We start from the raw sequence: 21,878 nt of genomic DNA, 5'->3' as shown, positions 1-21,878 counted from the left end.
AGGGTCAGAGTCATACCAGCCTGGGCTACATAATCGGAGAGCTCTTCTATGTCTCTTTTCATGTAGTCCAGGGAGGTACGTCTCAGGTCATTCATGCCAGCATGGACAATGACAGAGTCATATTTGTACTTGCTTTGGACTGACTTGAGTGCGTGTGTTATGTGGTGGATCCTAGCTCCCGATAGACAGCTCACAGACACCCTCTCCTTGTTCAGCCTGGTCAGCGGGACATCAGTGTGTCTGACTATAGAGTCACCTATTACTAGTGTATCAGGCATGGTGTTTGGCCTTAAGGGCTGTGATTGGTTGACACACTGATTTATTGAAGTATGTGTTGCATGTGTTTTGTTTTGAGGTGGTGGATTTTTGGATGTCTGCTTTGGGAGCCTCTGTTCATAGTTCATAGTTCATAGTTTAGTACTAAGCTAACTGCCCTTTTGCCGAGCCTTTCCAGCCAGCCAATTATTAGACTGAGACTCAAACCACCTTGTTGTGTGTATCTTGGCAACCACCCAGCCATTAGCCACTCCTTATCTCTTGGATTGTAATGTGTGTTGTGTTAAGTTGTTTTGGTAAGTTTTTATTAGAGCCTCCGAGTATGTCTTTGTGTTTTTATGTGTTTGGTTTGCAGTTGTGGTAGGTCTATGTGGGACTGGGATTGTTGTGTGTGTGGTTACCATCTCCTCCTGTCTGGTCATGCCAGCCCTGAGTTGAGAGAGTTCAGCCTCCAGTTTGGCTATATAGTTGCATCTCTCACATGTATTTGTGTTTGTTGGGAGGAGGAGAGGGTTGTCTGTGTACATGAGACAATTGTAGCATTGTCTCAAGATACCCAGATTGACCAGCTGAACTGGAGAGAACACCAGTAATCTACCACTCGACATGCTAGAACAGTATAAGGGAGTGCTGTACCTTTAAGGGAAGTGGATATTCACAGGGGTGGTAGGTAGATGTAGTGCTTTACTTAGTACGAGAGTGCTTACTTAGTAGAGAAGTATTGAGAACAAGTGCTAGGCTTATAATATAGTGAGTAGTCTGATTATACTTAGAGTAGAGCTTCCTTAAGGGAAAATTTGAAGAGCAAACTTGGCGGAGCCAGAAGAAGTTTAACCTTGTTTAACCGGTGCTGCGCTATGCGCACAACCGTGCAAAAATGCCCAGAGGCGGATTTTAAACAGGGAACTACAAAAGAACTAGAAATGGTCCAAAACAACCAATTACTACAGCTTCTTGTGCTGAGGTCACTTCCTACAGGGACATATAGGCTGCTGAAGGCTCCCCACTCCCACTGGTGAGCAAAGAAACTTCCTTCTATCCAAGTAAGGCAATGGACAACACAGGAACTACACCACAGCCCAGAATACAGCAATGCCTGTAAAATGGTCTAAACTAGTCGAGGAGAGGCGGGAAAACAAGGATTATTGTTTTGTTTTTTTGTTTTTTTTGATAGAAACACACAGAAAATGCAGAAACAGTGATAAATCAGTTACACAGGCTAGCACACTTTAGTGGGCAGCCTCAACAGTTAAATTAAACAAACAAACAAACAAACTTTCGATCAAATTCAACTAAAACGTAACTTTAAGTGCAGATCTTAAAATAATGCAGCAAACAGTTAAAAAAAAACAGTTCAAGCTAGTTCAGGGTAAGCTACAGAAGCTATTCCAAGTGAAAAAAAGCAAAGATACTTAAATCCAGAAAGTAGTCGCTTTTCTGAGTTCTCTGTAGCTAAGACCACTCTGCACTCAGATCATCTCTGTCTGCATTTGATTTTGAATTTAAGTTTTTCATTTAAGGTTTGGTTACTCCTGTTTTTTATATTTTTCTTATATTGCATTTGTTTTGTTTTAAGTTTTTTTTTGTTCTTTTAGAGTTTTAAGAGGTCATCATGGTTATGGTCAGTTAGAAAATAATTCCTTTACAGACAGTGAATAGCATTCCACTAATTAGTTGGAGGAGCTGGTAAATAGCATTTTTCATTCAATTACCAATATTTGGAGGCATCTTTAATTAGCTGGAGTACTTGTTTGACTTGCTTGCTGTTCTATGCCTGACTATTGCTGATCTCTTCCTGCATTTGATTTGAATTGAAGTTTTTCATTTGTTTGTTTTCTTCTGTTTTTTATCTTTCTTTTTATATTGCATTTGTTTTGTTTTAAATTTTTTTGTTTTTCTGGAGTTTTAATGAGGTCTTGGCTAGGGTCACTTAGAAAAGAATTCCTTTGCAGACTGTGAATAACTTCCATCTAATTAGTGGGTGGAGCTGAGAAATAGCATTTCCCATTTAACTATCAATATCTGGAATGCTCTTTAGATGGGGTGCTTATTTGACTTGCTTGGTCTTTTCTGCCTGACTATTGCTGATATTTTCCTGCATTTGATTTTGAATTGAAGTTTTTTCATTTTAGGTTTGGTTATTTCTATTTTTTATCTTTTTCTTATATTGCATTTGTTTTGTTTTAAGATTTTTGTTCTTTTGGAGTTTTAAGTGGTCTTGGCTAGGATCAATTAGAAAAGCTAGAAAAGGATTCCTTTGCAGACAGTGAATAATATCCCATTAATTAGTGGGAGGAGCTGAGAAATAGCATTCCTTGTTTAACTAGCAATATTTGGAGGCATCTTTATTTAGCTGGAGTGCTCATCTGACTTGCTTGCTGTTCTCTTCCTAACTATTGGGGTTTTTCCCACCCACCTGCCCAACTGTTGTTGTACTCTTAATCTTGGTGGCTTTTGAGTTGCCTTCCTCTACTATAAATCTGATTTTAGACACTCCCCCCAGTCCCATCTCATCAGCTGATTCTACTGGGTATGGAGAGATCAGTTGGGAAGGCCCACCCCCTTAGTCTCTTAAACTTGAATTATCTTCTGTTTCCTCCCTTCCCATTTACTTAAAAATGCACTTTATTCAGCTGCTTTTACTGTATCTGTGCTTCTTCCTACTTTACTACTTTATTTTGCTTTTTTGCTGCTTGTTCTTAAAGTGTTCAGTTGCATTTATTCTTCTGCATTCTGCTTGTTAGTAGCCTGATTACATTGTAACTGTTATTCTAAACCTCTCAGTTTTGATTTAAGCACTTGGGTTTCAAACTAGTTATCTTACCTGAGTAAGGTTTGTGGTCTATACTCTTGTGCCAGGAGAGGTAGCTTACACCCATCTAAGTTGGAAATTGCTACTTGAAGGCTTATTATGTCTGTTATTCTAAAAGTGTCTTAGTTCTGGTTAGCGCACTTGGTCTTCAGACCCATTATTTTACATTAAGAAGGTCTGTGGTTTGCACTCTTGTGGGAGGAGAGGGTAGCCTCTGTCCATCTGAGCTGGAATTTGCTGATAAAGGCTTATTGTAGTTGTTATTCTAAGTGTTTTTGCTCTGATTTAAGTACTTGGGCTCCACACCAGTTATTTTACCTTAGGAAGGTTTGTGGTATAATCTCTTGTGGCAGGACAGGATGGCCTAAACCCTTCTGAGCTGGGAATTGCTGGTTGAAAGTTTATTGTGTCTATTATTATGAAAGTGTCTTAGTTCTATTTTAAGCAGTTGGGCTCAAAACCAATTATTTTACATTAGAAGGGTTTGTTGTCTACACTCTTGTAGGATGAGAGGGTAGTCTCCACCCTTCTGAGCTGGGAATTGCTGGTGAAGGCTTATTGTGCCTGTTATTCTAAGTATCTTTGTTCTGGTTTATGCACCTGGGTTCCAAACTAGTTAGTTTGCATTAAGAAAGTTTGTGGTCTACAGTCTTGTTTCAGGAGAGGGTAGTCTTCACACTTCTAATTTGGGAATTGTTGGTGAAGGCTTATTGTGCCAGTAATTCTAAGTGTCATTGTTCTGGTTTAAGCACTTGGGTTCCAAACCAGTTAGTCTTACATTAGGAAGGTTTGTTGAGTACACTTTTGTGGGAGGAGAGGTGTAAATGCACTTTAACATTGGAGGCAAAACTATCTCATACAACCAAACTAATCCTATAGAGGTTGTTAGTGACATTTGCACCATGCCTACTGTACAGGATAAAGACCCTACACATAAAACTACTTATGCTGAGGCACTTGGAGGTAACCCTCCTAAAATACTAAGACCTCCTGCACAGTACAATCAAAGAAAGGGTCCTCAGCCATCAAACAAATGATTGAAAAACACTACCAACTGCTAAACATGTAGCACTGTATCCAAACCGACACAGCTAAATGTCCTGGTCATTGCTGATTATATAGTGAGGGACACCGATGTCCCCATCACGAGAATGAGTAAGGAGAGAGTCATGGTTAGCTGCCTTTCTTGGGCTAGGATCAATCAAGTCACATAGGCACTCAGGTCAGATCTGAAGAAGTACTGTGTCAAGTACTAAAGCACTTATCTCTGTTTTATTTCTTTCATTATTTTTATTAAAATAAGACAGTTCACACCTTCAGCCATTTGTTTGTTTAGATTATAGACAAGCTCACTAATTTAGGTATAAATCATTTTATTACCCACTGGATAGACAACTGGCTCACTGACAGGACCCAGGAGGTCAAAACAGGTGAGGCCACTTCCATCAAGAGTCTAGTCATTAGTGGAGTCCCCCAGGGTTCAGTATTGGGACCTCTCCTTTTTGGCATCTGTTTCTCTAAAATGGAAACAGATGCTGATGATTTATGGCTGAATAAGTTTGCAGATGATAGCAGGCTGGGGGTTATCATCAACTCCCCTGAAAACACCAGCAGTCTTCAAAAAGGTCTATCACTGACAAATAAATGGTGCCAAAGCCATGGTCTTAACCTCAATGCTAACAAACGCATAAGTGTACCTTTTGGAAAATCAACTATCATGGATAATTACCATGTTGATAATGTGCCCCTAAGAGTCAACCCATTTGTCAGGGATCTGGGTATGCACATAGACAGTAGCCTTACCTTCAAAAACCATGTGGCCACAGTGATGAAGACATCCTTTTATGTTGCTCAAATTATAAGTAATGGCATGGCATCTAGGTTCAAAGAGGTCATTATCCCACTGTATTCAGCCCTTATCAGTCCAGTCATAGAGTACAGTGCTCCCTTTGGCATGTACCTGACCAGGCATATCCAGCAACTAGAGTGACCACAAAGGTTCCTTACGAAAAGAATACAAGATGTAACAAACCTGGCTTATGCAGAGTGCTTTAAATCCCTTCCCCTCTACTCAGTCTCCTGTAGATTTCTGAGGAGTGATCCATACCTGCCTTTCAAGGCATCTGAAAACCCCACACTTATGAATCTCCTACATATTCATAAGTCAAAAAGTACCAGAAATACAAGGTTGAGGGACCTGAATTTTTTTCTTTGACTTAAACAGAACATGCTAGAAAGATAGATATGTGTACCCTGACACTGTTCCTCCTGTAGAACTGGTTTCCCACCCATGTGAAGCTAAGTTCATCTATTACCCAGTTTAAGCACAACCTAGATAAGTGGATGGAGAGGAGAAAATTTACACCGGGTCTGGTACCCATATCCCTTATGGTCAGAGGTAACTTATAAATACCTGGCCCTCAATGTCCTATTTGGATGCAGAGCATCATTATTCTTTTGGGAAAACTTGGCTAGGCTTAGAAAGTCTCCTTGGGTAATTAGCCTAGTAACAGTCTATGAATCTATGAGTCTATGAAACCAAACAGGAAGCAATGTATTTTCATGCAAAACTGACCACAGAGACAGGAAAAGAAAGGAGGCAAACAGTGCTTCTCATTCATTCTTATTAAAATTGGGAAGCTTTACCATCAATATTAAACAGCAAAGCTTATCAAATTTATGTTCTAGTGCAATGAAATGCAGTCAAGGAACTGCCATTCACTGACATAATAAAACTACAAAGTAAACGAAGCAGCAATGCAAGTTTCTGTCTGCATTTTACATGATAACAGGAATAACAGGAGTAAAAACAAACAGAAAACCAAAGTTTCAGAGTCTGCCTTATAATAATACAAAATAAACAATAGTTCAGAATCCACAAGCGGTGTATGAATCTAATTTACAATCTCACTAAGAGTGGTCCACTATTCTAAACATTTGACTTATAAACAGAGGGACTTATGACCCTAAGTAAGGAAGAAAGGTATCCATGTATTTTCCTCAGTCCAGTACAAATGGCTAAAACAACTAACTGCAAAATGATAAAAAAAATACTGAAAATCAGAAAAATGCTGAACTTAAAAGCCTCAAATGTAAACTGTATGGATTGCATTGGTGAGCACATAGGCATACCATTTTAGCATGAGCTACTGGACTTCACAAGTAAGCACAAAAGGTCATTTGATAGTGGTTAATCATAGACAATGCTGGAATAAGTACATCTTTATAAAACTGAAATAGAATCATTATTTCTAGACTAGATTTTACCTGCGGCGGTGGTGCTGCGGTAGCGTTGTCGCCTCACAGTAAGACGCTGTCCGGTTCGACTCTCAGCTAGAGCGTCTTCTGCTTGGAGACATGCGTGAATGGGCGTGCCTTCGTTGAAGGTTGTGTGTCAGGGCTGGCAACTCGGCACGTAGAAATTCAACTGCCAATCATTAGCAGACCGGAGTTCCGCTGTGGCGACTCCTAACCGAGAAAAGCCGAAAGACACAACATTTTTAGACTAGATTTTACTTATTCATTCATTTATTCAGTGTGTTGGCTTTTTTCTTTCAGACCCTTTATAACCATGACCCAGTTTAAAAAAAGCATATCACATACATTACAGCTTACCAAGTTTCCAGATGATTGCAAGATGGGAGTAATCATTGAAACCCCCCCCAATATGCTAACATCTTACAGGAAGGTCTAACACAGACAAAGGACTGGTGTCAAAGCCATAGCTTAAAACTCAATGCCAAGAAATGCAAAACAGTACCATTTGGGAAGTCAGCCACCCAAGGAAACTACAACACTGATAAAAACACTCCTAAAAGTAGACACAGTAGTCAGTAATTTGGGGATTTGTGCAGATAGTAATCTAGTGTTTGACCATCAAGTGTCAAAGGTAGTAAGAAAATCATTCTATGTCACTTGATTTATAAATAAGGGCATGGCATCTAGGTCCAGGGAGGTCATTGTGCCATTGTACACAGCCTTTATCAGACCCATCTTTGAGTATAACACTCCCTTCAATATATACCTGACTAGACACATGCAATAACTGTAATGTCTACAGAGGTTCCTCACAAAAAGAAAACAGGACGTGATGTCCTTCAGAAATTGCCACAAAGCCTTATCTCAATACTCTTTTCCATACGGACTGCTGAGATGTGATTTATGGCTGGCGCCCTTTGGTCCTGCTGTGATGGAACTTTTGCATATCCACAAAATGAACAGTATCAGAACTACACTTGTGTCTGCATGTGTGTATGTGTTTGGATGTGCTTATGTGTGGAGAAATGAATGAATGAGGTAGGGTGCCTCTGCTAATGTGATGCATTGACTGGCAGTCGAAATTACTGCAAGGGAAGCAAAAAAGGGCTTGTTAGCACTTCCGGTAATTAATGAGCAATTTGAAGGCAAGCAAAGTAGATAATAATGAGGTCTTTCCTCATTGCAGCCATCGTGTCTCTGAATTGCTGGTTTCCCGCATCACATTAAAAGGTCCTTTTTTGCTGCAGTCTTACTTCTCGCTCCATGTCTTTGAATCTCAGCCAAAATCTCAAAAAAGTCCTGGGACCAATAAAATCTGGAAAAGAAATCCACAGAGTTGTCTTCATCTAGATAAACATTCTGCTTTGTTCAGGAGTAGCTAAATTGTATTAATATTCTCTTGTTAATAAAATATGTAAACAACTTAGATTAAAAACAAACGCCGGGATTCATGAAGCTCTGTGCAAGGCCAACGTTAGGCTTGCGCTGACCATGCGGCATACAGATGGCGCAGTAGTGCCATATGCATATTAATGAAGGAGCACTGCCGCCACATCCACGTGCATAGGAAACATGCGTGAGTGCATGGGGCATGTCGAAGCGCCACACGGAGGCGTGGACATGTCGGCTGTTTGCTTGCAACCTAAAATGCTGAGTATTACAGCCTGCCTCCAATAGTAATCACAGCTGTCAGTGTCCGTGGATACTGAAACGTATGCAAAGCATGCAAGACAGTTCTTGCAAACACAAAAATAAGAAGCAAATACAAATGCACATAGCCGAATATTGAGTCCCCATCCCTCGAACAAATGACATTTAAAACCCCGTGCCCGTATTCTAATGCAGTGTTGATAGTTATACCAAGTGGAAGTGAAATGCATCGTGTTAGCGCGCTGCCAATAGCTAAGTCTAGCCCAATGGTCAGGGTTACCACCTGTCCCACATTGTGAGGGACAGTCCCCATCTGGGCAGTTGTGTCCATACCAAAACCATTATAAATGTAAAATATCCTGCGACCGTATGACATCATTATGTCCCACATCTCATGTAATAGTCACATACAATAGTTATTTCCATATGTAACATACCTACATGTTACAAGAACTAGAATAAGCAAGTAAACGAAACAGAAGAAGCATCTAAACTGCTACAACAATAAGCTTACATTTAGGCATAAAATAAAAGTACTATCCATTGTACTGTCCATGGGTATGTGTTGGCCTGTAAAATCTGATGTGTGTCCTGAATATATCCCATCCTGGCCATATGAAAAGGTGGCAACCCTACCAATGGTCAGAGCATTCGGCCAAAATCTGCCCATTTGCAGTCCAAGCCATCCTTGTCAGGATGGGTCAAAGATGAACGGGTATTACCCGGGTCTACCTACCATGTCATGAAAGATTTATTTGCATGTACCTATGTGCGTGATGTACAGCATGTGGAAGGTGAAAAATGCTAGGGTAGTCCTCACAACCATACAGGTACCAGAGATATGTAATGTATGCAATGTGTTCCCTTGACTGTGCCATGGGCCATCAACCAGAGAAGGGATGGATGGAGTGTGTGGAATATGGGTGTGGGGGGGGGGTGGGTAATGTAATAATCCACAAAGGGGAGACTGTGTTGGATGCACAATAGGTGAACTGGAGGGTAGGGAGCAGTGGGTGAATCAGAAATAACACAAAGAACAAACATACACATCCGCAATACAACCTGACAGGCCATACCGTAGAACACAATCACACAAACACATGAATATTAAAATGTGCGATACACATGTACAGAAACGTCACCGGCACATACCCACATAATGGTCTGGAGGGACCTGAGCCATCCAACTGCAACACACCTGGATGCATAATTGAATACCCATCATCCCCTCTACAGCACACAACCCCCCCCCCCCATTCCTGAAAATCCACCAAATCCAGCCATACTCGGGCTGCTAGCTTGGTGCAGCCATATCTTTACATAGTGACCACTACTCATATCTAGTAGGCAGTCTCATCCTAGGCAGTGTCAGGATTGCAAACTATGTATCCCTTGCATGTAAAACCCTATCATGTTTTCGTAAATCAAAAAAAATCGAAGGATATTGTCTTGCTCAATTTCTGGATATCCCTCATGGGATAAGTATCCTGTGTAAACATCAGATTTGGTATCACAACACAATGTCCAGTCCTGTAGACATCTGGACACAAGTTGTATGTGCAGCAGTGTTTCACGAGACTGCTCAGCCTCCAGCCGGTCATGCAGAACCTACTACCCGGGATTAAACACCTGACCGTGATGCATGGCTCCCCACATGATTTATCGAGAAAATATACTTTACACATTTGCATAGTGGCAGTTGGATATAGGGTGATTAAGGCGCTGACGTAAGCAGGGTACCTCCTGTCCCACTTTGTGAGGGACAGTCCCTGTTTGGGGAGATGTGTCCTGACCAAGAATGATAAAATGGCAAATGTCCCTTGATTGTAGGAAATAACTATGTACCATATTTCATGTAACAGTTGCCTAAAACAGTTATTCCTGTATGTAAAATACATAAATCTTACAAGAAACAGAATAAGCAACTAAACTGCTACAAGAATAAGCTCTCATCTAGGAAAATAATTAAAGTTCTAAACCCTGTACTGACCGTGGGTATGTGTTGGCCTAAAAAATGTGGTGTGTCCCGAATATATCCCATCCTGGCCATATGAAAATGTGGCAACCCTACCAATGGTCAGAGCATTCACACAATAACTGGCCAGCCTCTTAATCCCCCCTAAAACCAGTGACCTTCGGAGGAAAGGTGTTGAATGACACTTGAATGAATAATGACAATAATTAAGAGTAATAGACGTTTTTAACTTAAGAAAATAAGTATTAATACATACGCTCTGAATCTGTCAACAAGTTTCAGGTTAATAATACTAATATTGTAAAAGTGTCCGTGATTGTCCCTGATTTGTCCTTGCCTTGTCCCTGTCACTGTTGAAATTAGTCCCTGAGTGGTTGAGAGGTCCGTACACATATGTACACCAACCAACTGTCACATTTGTTGCCAGTACTGTTGAATACCTGTAGTGAAGTCATATATCCTAACTGCCATCCATGCAGAATGTACCACGGATGGTGTAGTGGTCAAACTGGTGACTAATGTGTGTCTGTTTCTGGGTCCAAGCCATGCAAGGGCCACTAATTTTATGTAATGGCTAGAATAATATCTTTCGGATATAGGGAGGTAAAGGCAGTGGGGATGCACAGCAGACATTCAACTGTATGGGAAATGCAAATAGGTATGTAGGTATATGTATGTGTATGTACAGACAGATATATATATATATATATATATATATATATATATATATATATATATATATATTTATGAATGAATGAACATGGTCACAATAAAGCAGTCGTAACAAATGTGAAGGGAAACACCAGTGGAACCCCCCCACCCCGTATTATGTAGTGCCGACATAATAATCTGGTCAGAGGTGTCCAAACCCCTGTGTCTGTAAACACAGGTAGAATGTTAACATTGGGACTAACTCTGTCCACGTGCTAATTCTGACTTTCAAATGGGTATAGGGTTGTTCCGGTCTCCAGTCGGACAAGCCTAAATCCGGATGAACACCCTGACAATCAAACACACGTATGTGCCAGGACTATAAGCTTTGGAGTTCTGAATATCCTTGGAGTGAGTAAACATGCAGCATGGGTCCAGAGCAGTAGGGAATAGGGAATGGCGCATGTGTAGTACTGTGGTTTTCCCAGCAGGAGAATGAATGCCTGCTGTGTAAGTGAAGCATTAAGACATATGTTAGGGTAGCTATGAACCATGGATATACATATAAATGAAGCAGAACACCAGTAGTGTAGTGGTTAGAGCATCCGCCTAACGTAAACGCATTCCTGATTCAAGTCCAACTACAGCACATACCATTTTCTTGTGGAATAAATGTCTCTATGCTGTAAAGCCAACATTTAAACATGTAAAGGTGAACATGTGTTTTGCATGTGGCCATTAACCTGATTCCTTCAATCAAAGTAGTACTTTCATAATGAATAAGGCACAAGTAAGCACAAAGAAGCGGCAGTAAACATATGTAACTCACAGTAAGAATATACGAGTGCGCCTGTGCAGGTGTAAGCAGCTCCCAGCATAGCAAATGTATGTTTTTTATGTACAGATGTAACTGATATATATATACATATATATATATATATATATATATATATATATATATATATATATATATATATATATATATATATATATATACACACACACACACACACATATATATATGTGTGTGTGTGTGTGTGTGTGTGTGTGTGTGTGTGTGTGTGTGTGTGTGTGTGTGTGTAGATGTATAGATATATATTCACAGGCATGAAATATATATATATATATATATATATATATATATATATATATATATATATATATATATACATTTGAAGAATGAACGCAGTAAGAATAAAGCATACACAAGGGTTGTGAAGGGAATCTAGAGCAACTAAGGTATTATATAGTGCTTGCAGCGTATGTCAGATAAAGCTGCCCAAGAGTGAGCAGAACACCGCTATTCACACCAGAGGCAGGGTTCTACCAGTAGGCATAACATTGTTGAACTGCTATGTCTACATTACACACAGACGGAATGTAGTTCATGTTGTGACCACCTACACTTGTAACCCACAAATGGCCGTAATCCATAACACCAGGAAAGACACGTATGTGCAAAGATAAATGGCGGCAAACCCTGTGAATGCACGAGGTGGTACAAAATGTGTGTAGGACCCCAAATGCTATGGAGAGGGCAATGTGTAAAGTTGTGTCAGGGCTGCAATATCAGGTGGATAATGGCTGTTACGCGTGGAAAGTCAACACGGGTGGGGTGGAGAAACTATGGCTATGCAATTATGGATCCAAGAGTGCCAGGGTTGGTTCCTCCAGTTCCACTGGACCAGCCCATGTAGGTCAGCTAGTACGTAATAGGTATATATGCATACGCACATGCAGACAACAATATGTTGAAGTACATTCTCTGTAACACATGCACTCCATTTATTGACATAAATAATATGAATGTGCAAAGACAAACAAATACAGTAGCTGGAATAATAGGCTGTGCAGACGAGGAACAGGTCAAATGACACTGTATCACATCCCAATTACCATCGGTAATCCGTACATGAACATATTGCAACATCTGTCCGCTGTATAATGTGCTAAATACCGATTACAAGTTAACCAGAGTGAAGTGTCGGTGTCATAACGACTAAGGCAGTAGTATGCAGTTGAAGCAGATATAAAACCCAATACACATGTGTAAGTGCGTATGGCCGGGAAATGTATTGGTAAGCAGACACACAGATGTATATATATATATATATATATATATATATATATATATATATATATATATATATATATATATATATATATATATATATATACAAATATATACATATAACATATATACATATATATACACATATATACAGAAAAAAAAATATATATATATATATATGTTACTGTAGATATACACATGTACATAACTAGGTTACATTACAGTAATTATGGGTAACATATGTTCAGACCAAGCATATGTTAATGGGAGGTCCAATAAACAAACGTTTAACTCCCACACCTCTCCAGCTAGGCCGGTGAGACATACAGACATGCAATAAAGGTAAATACACTGCTGCTTTCCAGACCACCGGCAAGAAAGTACCAGTGGGAGACATATGCAAGGTGTACACTTTAAACATGGATCATGGGGTCCCTTGCGGGACACCAAAAATTGTCTTGTAGTCGAACCTATGATCATTGACGCGACCAGGATGTAGTGGTACCCAGAACAGTAGGTTGTGCAAGTCTGATAATGCATGGGTTGACAAAACATACGACATGTGTCCCAAGATGGGGAGAGTGGGCAGTGAGTAGTGGTGTGTTCATACCCCAGCTGTGTTCACAGTAAGGAGGAGTCATGAGTGCTGTAGAGGGTGTCAGGTATGGGAATCATGGGTATGCAATAATTGGTGTAAGTGTGCAGGTGTTGGTTGTCAGAGATGTATTAGGCCCGCCCCGTGGAAGTAATTAATATTCTTATGTGGGTATAGCAGATGCCCACTCCTCCCAAACCGTAAGAGTACATCTACTGGATAGTCTGTAAACCATTGGAGGAACACATAGAGACTATATCAATGCCCTGTACCCGATTATCATGGGCGTCCATGATTACAAATCAAAATCTAACACAGTCCTAAATAAACCCTTCCAGAACTAGTGATATCAGGTCGACAGGTGGTGAAATACACGTAATGACTGACAACATGTATATACACACAAAAAAAAATATATATATATATATATATATATATATATATATATATATATATATATATATATATATATATATATATATATATTTATATATATATATATATATATATATATATATATCTGTGTTACTGTAGATATACACATGTATATACCTAGGTTATGGGTAGAGCAATTATGGTAGCATATGTTCAGACTGGGCATATGTTAGTGGCAGGTCCAATCAACTAACGTCTACCTCCCACACCCCCCCCCCAGCTAGGCCGGTGAGACATACAGACACGCAATAAAAGTAAATACACCTCTGCTTTCCAGACCACCAGCAGGAAACTACCAGTGGGAGAGATCTGAAAGGTCTACACTTTAAACATGGATCATGGAGTCCCTTGCGGGACACCAAAAATTCACCTTGTAGGTGAACCGTAATGATTGAAGCGACCAGGATGTAGTTGTACACGGAACAGCAGGTTGTGCAAGTCTGATAACACATGGGTTGACAAAACGTACGGCATGTGTCCCGAGATGGGGAGAGTGTGCAGTGTGTAGGGGTGTGTTCATACCCCAGCTGCGCTCACAGTAAGTATGAGTCATAAGTGCTGTAGAGGGGTGTCAGGTAGGGGAATCATGGATATGCAATAATGGGCCTAAGTGTGCAGGTGTTAGTTGGCAGAGATGTATTAGGCCCGCCCCGTGGAAGTAGTTAATATTCCTATGTGGGCACAGCAGATGCTCATACCTCCCAAACCTGAAGAGCATATCTACTGGATAGCCCATAAACCATTGGGGGAACACATAGGGACTATATCAGTGCCCTGTTCCCGATTATCATGGACGTCCGTGATTACGAATCAGAATCTAACACAGTCCTAACTAAACCCTTCCAGAACTAGTGATATTAGGTCGACAGGTGGTGGAATACACGTAATGACTAATGACAACATATATATATATATATATATATATATATATATATATATATATATATATATATATATATTTATATATATATATATATATATATATATATATATATACACATATACACACACAAATATATATATATATATATATATATATATATATATATATATATATATATATATATATATATGTTATTGTAGGCCGGTGAGACATACAGACATGCAATAAAGGTAACTACACCACTGCTTTCCAGACCCCCGGCAGGAAACTACTAGTGGGAGAGATCTGAAAGGTCTACACTTTAAACATGGATCACGGGTCCCTTGTGGGACACCAAAAATTTCCCTTATAAGCAACCCAATAATGATTGATACGACCAGGATGTAGCCGTACACGGAACAGTAGGTTGTGCAAGTCTGATAACACATGGGTTGACAAAACGTACGACATGTGTCTCGAGACGGGGAGAGTGTGCAGTGTGTAGGGGTGTGTCCATACCCCAGCTGTGCTCACAGTAAGGATGAGTGCTGTAGGGGGATGTCAGGTAGGGGAATCATGGGTATGGAATAATGGGCCTAAGTGTGCAGGTGTTGGTTGGCAGAGATGTATTTGGCCTGCCCCATGGAAGTAATTAATATTCCTATGTGGGTATAGCAGACGCCCATATCTCCCAAACCTGAAGAGCACATCTACTGGATAGTCCGTAAACCATTGGGGGAACACATAAGGACTATATCAGTGCCCTGTACCCGATTATCATGGACGTCCATGATTACGAATCAGAATCTAACACAGTCCTAACTAAACCCTTTCAGAACTAGTGATATTAGCTGGACAGGTGGCGGAATACACGTAATGACTAATGACAACATGTAAGAGTCATAAGCAGCATGTACCTCAACAAATGTGAATGAATACATATGCCCTGGGACTGTCAATGTGTCAGGTTAATAGAACTAATCATCTAAGTGTGTCCCTGAGGGTGTTCTGCAGTGTCCCTGATACAGTGTTCATTCTCCTCCATTCGTATGTGAGGTCTGCTAGTGACGGAAAGCGCATATTCCGCCAACTACCTTAGGTAGATGATAGCATAATAGGTTGGGGTTACCATCTGTTTGCCTTTGTGAGGGACACTCCCCTCTGGGCAGTTGTGTCCTGCAAAATGAATGTTATTATGGCACATGGCCTGTGATTTCGGGCAAAGAATCCATATATTGTCTGTAGTGGTTGCATAAAACTATTATGTTGTATCTGAAACACCTAGATGTTATAGGAAACAGTATTAGCAACTATAATGCAACAAGAATAACCTTTACTTATGCAAACTGGTGAAGTATTTTCTAATGGCTGTGGGTATGTGTTGCCTTGCCAAATCTGACATCTCTACATATAGGTCCTATAGGGCTGCCACCTCTCCAAATGGCCAAAGTGGGACCTGCTCCATAGAAATGTCAGACGTACCAGGTCAGAACATACCTACAGCCGTGCATAGTACAGAACTATATGTATTAGCACAAATCAAAGCTTAGTCTAGCAGCAGTCGAGTTGCTTATGCTACTTCACATAACATATAGAAGTGTCAGATATACAATAACTGTTACATGCAACTATTAGAGAAACGTAGAATATAATATTGTCCTGTAATCAGGACATTTGCTATGTCTAGATTATTTTTCATGATACATACGCCTAAGGAAGGACTGTCCCATGCAAAGTGGGACAGGTGTTAATCCTAAAGTCTCACTTCGGCCAATTTAAAAGGTGGAAAACCTACAATAGATATGGGGTAGCATGACCCGGCAGACAGATGTGGTTCCTAAAACACATTTACTTGTCTGCATTGCAGAGTATCAGTTCCCATGTATCAGCCAGATGGGAGCAGATTGTATGAGGAACATGCATATAATATGATTAACTCACTGGACAGGCCGCCGATTCCATACAGTTGAACGCCATGCCGTCGCCTAATGGTAAGCCATACCCAATACTGTAATCATGTAGTCTGATGTAATAGGCATCACAAGGGATCATGCCCACCCAGCGTGAGTGACAAATGTAAGCACCAATGTCGGTGCATGTACAAGTGAGGGAACGAGCGGGTGTAAGCGTGTTTGGCTACCAGTATGCGAGTAATGCACTGTTAAAGAAATATGGAGTCTAAACAAGTATAAGAAGTTGTAATCAGAGGTCAGCAGTGCTTAACACTGTGCAAACCCATGCACAACCGCTCCCAACTGCTGCAATGTGCCTTACTCACTCCGTATCCAATGGCCTTGTTCTGGCCGCAAACAAAGAACCGTCCTTTGCAAGTGTTGGTAGCAACACCCTGCGCACACATCTAATTTGAATTACCAATACACCATGGCAAATATACAGACAATAGACAGTACCACACACATACCATACAGCACAGTCATCCAACAGTATAGCAATGTACTGGCATTATATGTCCAGACCACTGGTGTTTGCAGACCTGGCCATCTTGTGTTTACGTGTGTGAGCATGCCCGGTATGACCGTTCCGCATGTTGTCGACTGACATTACCATCATACCTTCATGTGTTTGAGCATGCCCAGTATGGTCAACTGGATTGCATGTGTTACATGTCCAGGTACTCAGTACTGTTGTGCCAACCTCTGCATTGTACACTGACAGGTGGCATGCTGTGTCTGCAGGGTATCCATCAGTCATGTGGCATTGACTGTTGCTACATTTCTGCACAGCGTGGGGGGGACACCCAACTGTATCCACATTCCCACACAGCACCAGGGGGGAGCACATGACTTTTACATGTGTACGTTGGAAGGGGAGCACAGCTGACAGTTGTACACTTTTGCTACTACTGTACTGGTATGTCAGGTACTCCATTTCAGTGTGTAGACCTACCTAATATGCTGGCTAGAGGCATACCAGTGTACTCCAGATCTTAGCTTTAATTACCAGCATATTAGTTTCAGACGTCCTAGCCTTCACAACCTACATCCAACTGCCTGGCCTAATGTAGTCTGTCTGTGTGTGTCTGTGGGGGGGGGTCATCCATTGGGCATATTCAGAAGCCATTGTACAGCATTTGTCTGTGTTGGTCTACACCTATCCAGCTGGTTGAGACTTGTGTGGGCTGTATGGACACACATGATGTTCAGCCCATTACCTGCAGTGGGTTAGGACACCCTGTGTACCAATGGCTACTATTGTGACCCCAGTATGTGCTACAGATGTCATGGTGCCACTATGGATGTGTACTGTCCGCTGCCTTAACATTCAGCCACTAAATTTCCTTACATGCTCACATCCATACCATAGCTACAGGTAAAAACACATTCTAATACAAGTGCCAATTGGTAGGTTGATTGACTTACCTTGAGGGTGTGCCAGACCTGAGGATGGTGCTGGAGGGCTGCCTATGTTGGATGCACACAGTGCACTTCCTATACATGGCTGAGCACAGGTAGTGTCATGTTTGGCATCCCTTTTACTGTCTGTGTGAGTCAGAGAGAGTGACATTCCCTGGGTACCTACTGTGTCAGTGCATATGTTATGCACTGCCTCTTTGCCAAGGCCAGGTCATACTGGGCACGCCTCCTTCCGTCTACTGGGTCAGGCTCAGGTAGTTCCTCCTCCGAGTCACTCTGTGCCTGTACAGGCCTTGGCATTGGTGAGGGGCTGTGTGGCCCTGCCCCATGCTGTTCCTGCTGCAGCTGTTTCCGCAGGATCATATTGTGTAGCATAGCACATACCATAACAATTTGGGTATATGTAGCTGGTGAATACTGCAAGGCTCCACCGGATGTGCCCAGATACCGGAACCGTGACCTGAGCATCCCAAACACATGCTCAATTATATGTCTTGCATGTGCGTGTGCCTCATTATGGCGTAGTTGTTCAGGTGTGTGTGCATTTCTGATGGGTGTCAGCCACGGCTCCAGTGGGTACCCAGCATCCCCCACTAGGTGACCATAGGGGATGTCCATATTGGCAAAGGTGTGGTACAGCTGCGTCAGATGCCATATATTGGAATCATCATAGCTTCCAGGGCAGCCAGCACACACATACAGTATAATGCCCTTGGCATCTCATACAACCTGGCAGTTGATGGAGGGGATGCCCCTGCGGTTAATGTAGGTCCTACCCAACTCACCGGGTGGTGCTTTAATGCATACGTGCATGCAGGCTATAGCACCCACTACCCCAGGGTAGTCTGCCATTTGGTGGAGGAGACGCATATTGATGGTCAACACCTCACGTGTGTTGAGGAAATGTAAGTGCTCACTGGCATGAGGTGACATGGCATCCAGGAACTGGTGGAATACTCTGGATAAAGATGCCTGTGGGATCCCCATGATATCCCCAGTTGTGCTTTGGGAGGTACCTGTGGCTAGTATACCTAGGCCTACACATACCTTAGTATCCACTGGGATGGGTTTCCCTCGGCCTGTTTGATGTGTCAGGTGTGGCCAGCACAGCTCAACATTCTGCTGTAGGAGGTCTCTGTCCACTCCATTGTGCTCCACTATCTCCAGCTCATGAACCCCTGGTAGGTTACCCTGGGTCTGTACAGACTTCTCTGTCTCCTCACTGAGGGTTTTTCAGCAGCATTCACATCCTCACCACCCTCAGCCTCCTGCACATGTTGGTCTATGTTGCCTGCTGCAGCCCTTCTCATTTCATTGGATTGTTTCGTAAAATTTCCCTGCATGTATACACCAGTAGTGTAGAGTGAAAAAAACTCGTGGGTATGGTGCTTGCTCACGTTATCGTAGTGTTCTGGGCCGGGCTGCACCTGTAATCTGCTGATTGTGATAATTATAACCTGTTTGCCCAGCTTGTTCACCTTGACTACTCTCTTACTGCTGCTGTCCCTCCCAATTGCACTAGGCAGGTATAGACACACCACTAGCTTAGGCATGCTAAGGCAGGAGCAATCCCGAGACACAGGGCTCCAATGTACGTACAGTATGCCTGACACCCCCCCATGCTTTCACCTATATTTAAGTCCTGCATCCGGCTATCTATACACATACACTCTTGGGATCTGCATCACACCCTAGGGATAAATGGGATTCACTATTTTCCACCAAGTTTGCTTAGTATTGCCTTCTAATGCATAGTTAAATGACCCATACTGAGCCTCCAAAATAATAACCACTGCTTATTGTCATGCAGATCCGCACACAACTGGTTAAAAGTGCCTTACTATCACAGTATTCGATGTCCCTTGTTCTTCCAAGCAACAAAATAACCAGTCTCTATGAGCCTCGAACCCTGGACCCTGCACACCACAGATGATGTCCTTTACCACTAAGCCATGGCAGATATACATACATCTGAGGTGATCACATACAGATCATCCAGCACAGGCATTCAACAGTATAGGACATGTATTCCATCATGTAGATTTATGTGTGCTAATGTCCACACACATATATCTATATATATATATATATATATATATATATATATATATATATATATATATATATATATATATGTGTATATATATATATATATATATATATATATATATATATAGATATATATATAAACACACACATATACATATACACACACACGTAGATATAGAATATATATCACAACAGTGGACCATGTGACACCAAAGCATTAGTCAAGAATGAAAAGGAAACCACATGCGCCTCCTGCATTATGTACTGGTGTTACTATCAAGGCAAGTGTGTTTCATTGTGTCACATGGGTTCAGTCTGTATTAAGGGTAAGGTTAGGGATGCTGACATTTACTCACCAGACCTATTGGTGAATGCATTGTATATCTTGCCAACCCAGTCTCTTGGGCGATTATGAGATTTATGGACACTATATAGGAAAACAACAAAACACGCTCCTCAAAACATCCTGGAGCTAGCTACTCACAGATACCAACACATAGGATATGACTGCCAAACACACACACACACCTGTCATGCCTTGGAATAGAGCACCTACTTGTCTATTTTATCACACTACAGCATTACGCAGTTACAGAACATGCTACAGAGATTACTGTGACACAGTACTCCAAGAGGCGTACTTCTAGGTGGGTGACATCATCAGCAATGGAAAAGATGCCGATAGGGATTGTATAGAGTGTGAGCATCAAAAAGCATTGCTCTGTTCCCAGGCAGACGGAAACACACACACACACAGTTGGTATGGCTGGGATTAGTACACAGACCTAATTATCTTATCACACTACAGCATTATGCAGTTACAGAATGCACTAGGGAGATTATTGGGACACAGCACTCCCAGAGGCATACTTCTAGGTGGGTGACATCATCAGCAATGGAAAAGACGCCGATAGGGATTGTATGGAGTGTGAGCAGTCTAAAAGCATTATTGTGTCCCCAGGTAGATGGAAACACACACACAGTTGGCATGGTTGGGACTAGAACACAGACCTAACTACCTTATCACACTACAGCATTACGCGATTACCGAGTGTGCTACTGAGATTAGTGGGATACAGCACTCCCAGAGGCATACTTCTAGGTGAGTGACATCATCAGCAATGGAAAAGACGCCGATAGGGATTGTATGGAGTGTGAGCAGTCTAAAAGCATTATTCTGTTCCCAGGCAGACGGAAACACACACAGTTGGCATGGCTGGGATCAGAACACAAACCTAACTACCTTATTATACTACAGCATTACACAGTTACAGAACACGTTACCGAGATTACTGGGACATAGTACTCCCAGGGGCATACTTCTAGGTGGGTGACATCATCAGCAATGGAATAGACGGCGATAGGGACTGAATGGAGTGTGAGCAGTCTAAAAGCATATTACTGTCCCCAGGCAGACGGAGATGAACACATGCCAGTGGTGTGATCAGGACAACTGCCTATCTACGGACCACTATTACAATAGTACATAGATGTGAGCCGCACCACGGACACTACACCTTTCAAGACTGTCAATATGACCTTCTAGGAATGCGGACATCGACATGGATGCTGGCAGTTACGATGTACATACCTGTGAACCAGTGTGTTCAATGTAGGAATCCATCCTGAAGTGGGGTATGGCCATCTGTTGCCTGGATGACCACTATCGCTATACAGGGTTACAGTGGCCATGCCCATACACATAGAGGCACATAACCGACACAAGGTGTCACTGGGTATGCTCACACACTTAGTAGCACACGGCCATTTGGAATGCACTATGTGCCCATCTACACAACGTCATACTGGGCATGCTCACACAGTGGCAAAGGGCTGTTTTGTGCCCATTCTGACACAACGTCATAAAATG

Source organism: Protopterus annectens, chromosome 10.part0 (assembly GCF_019279795.1).
Source record: "Protopterus annectens isolate FY-2018-M chromosome 10.part0, PAN1.0, whole genome shotgun sequence".
Lineage (NCBI taxonomy): Eukaryota > Metazoa > Chordata > Ceratodontiformes > Protopteridae > Protopterus > Protopterus annectens.
The sequence above is the reverse complement of the archived record's forward strand: the minus strand, read 5'-3'. Positions refer to the sequence as shown.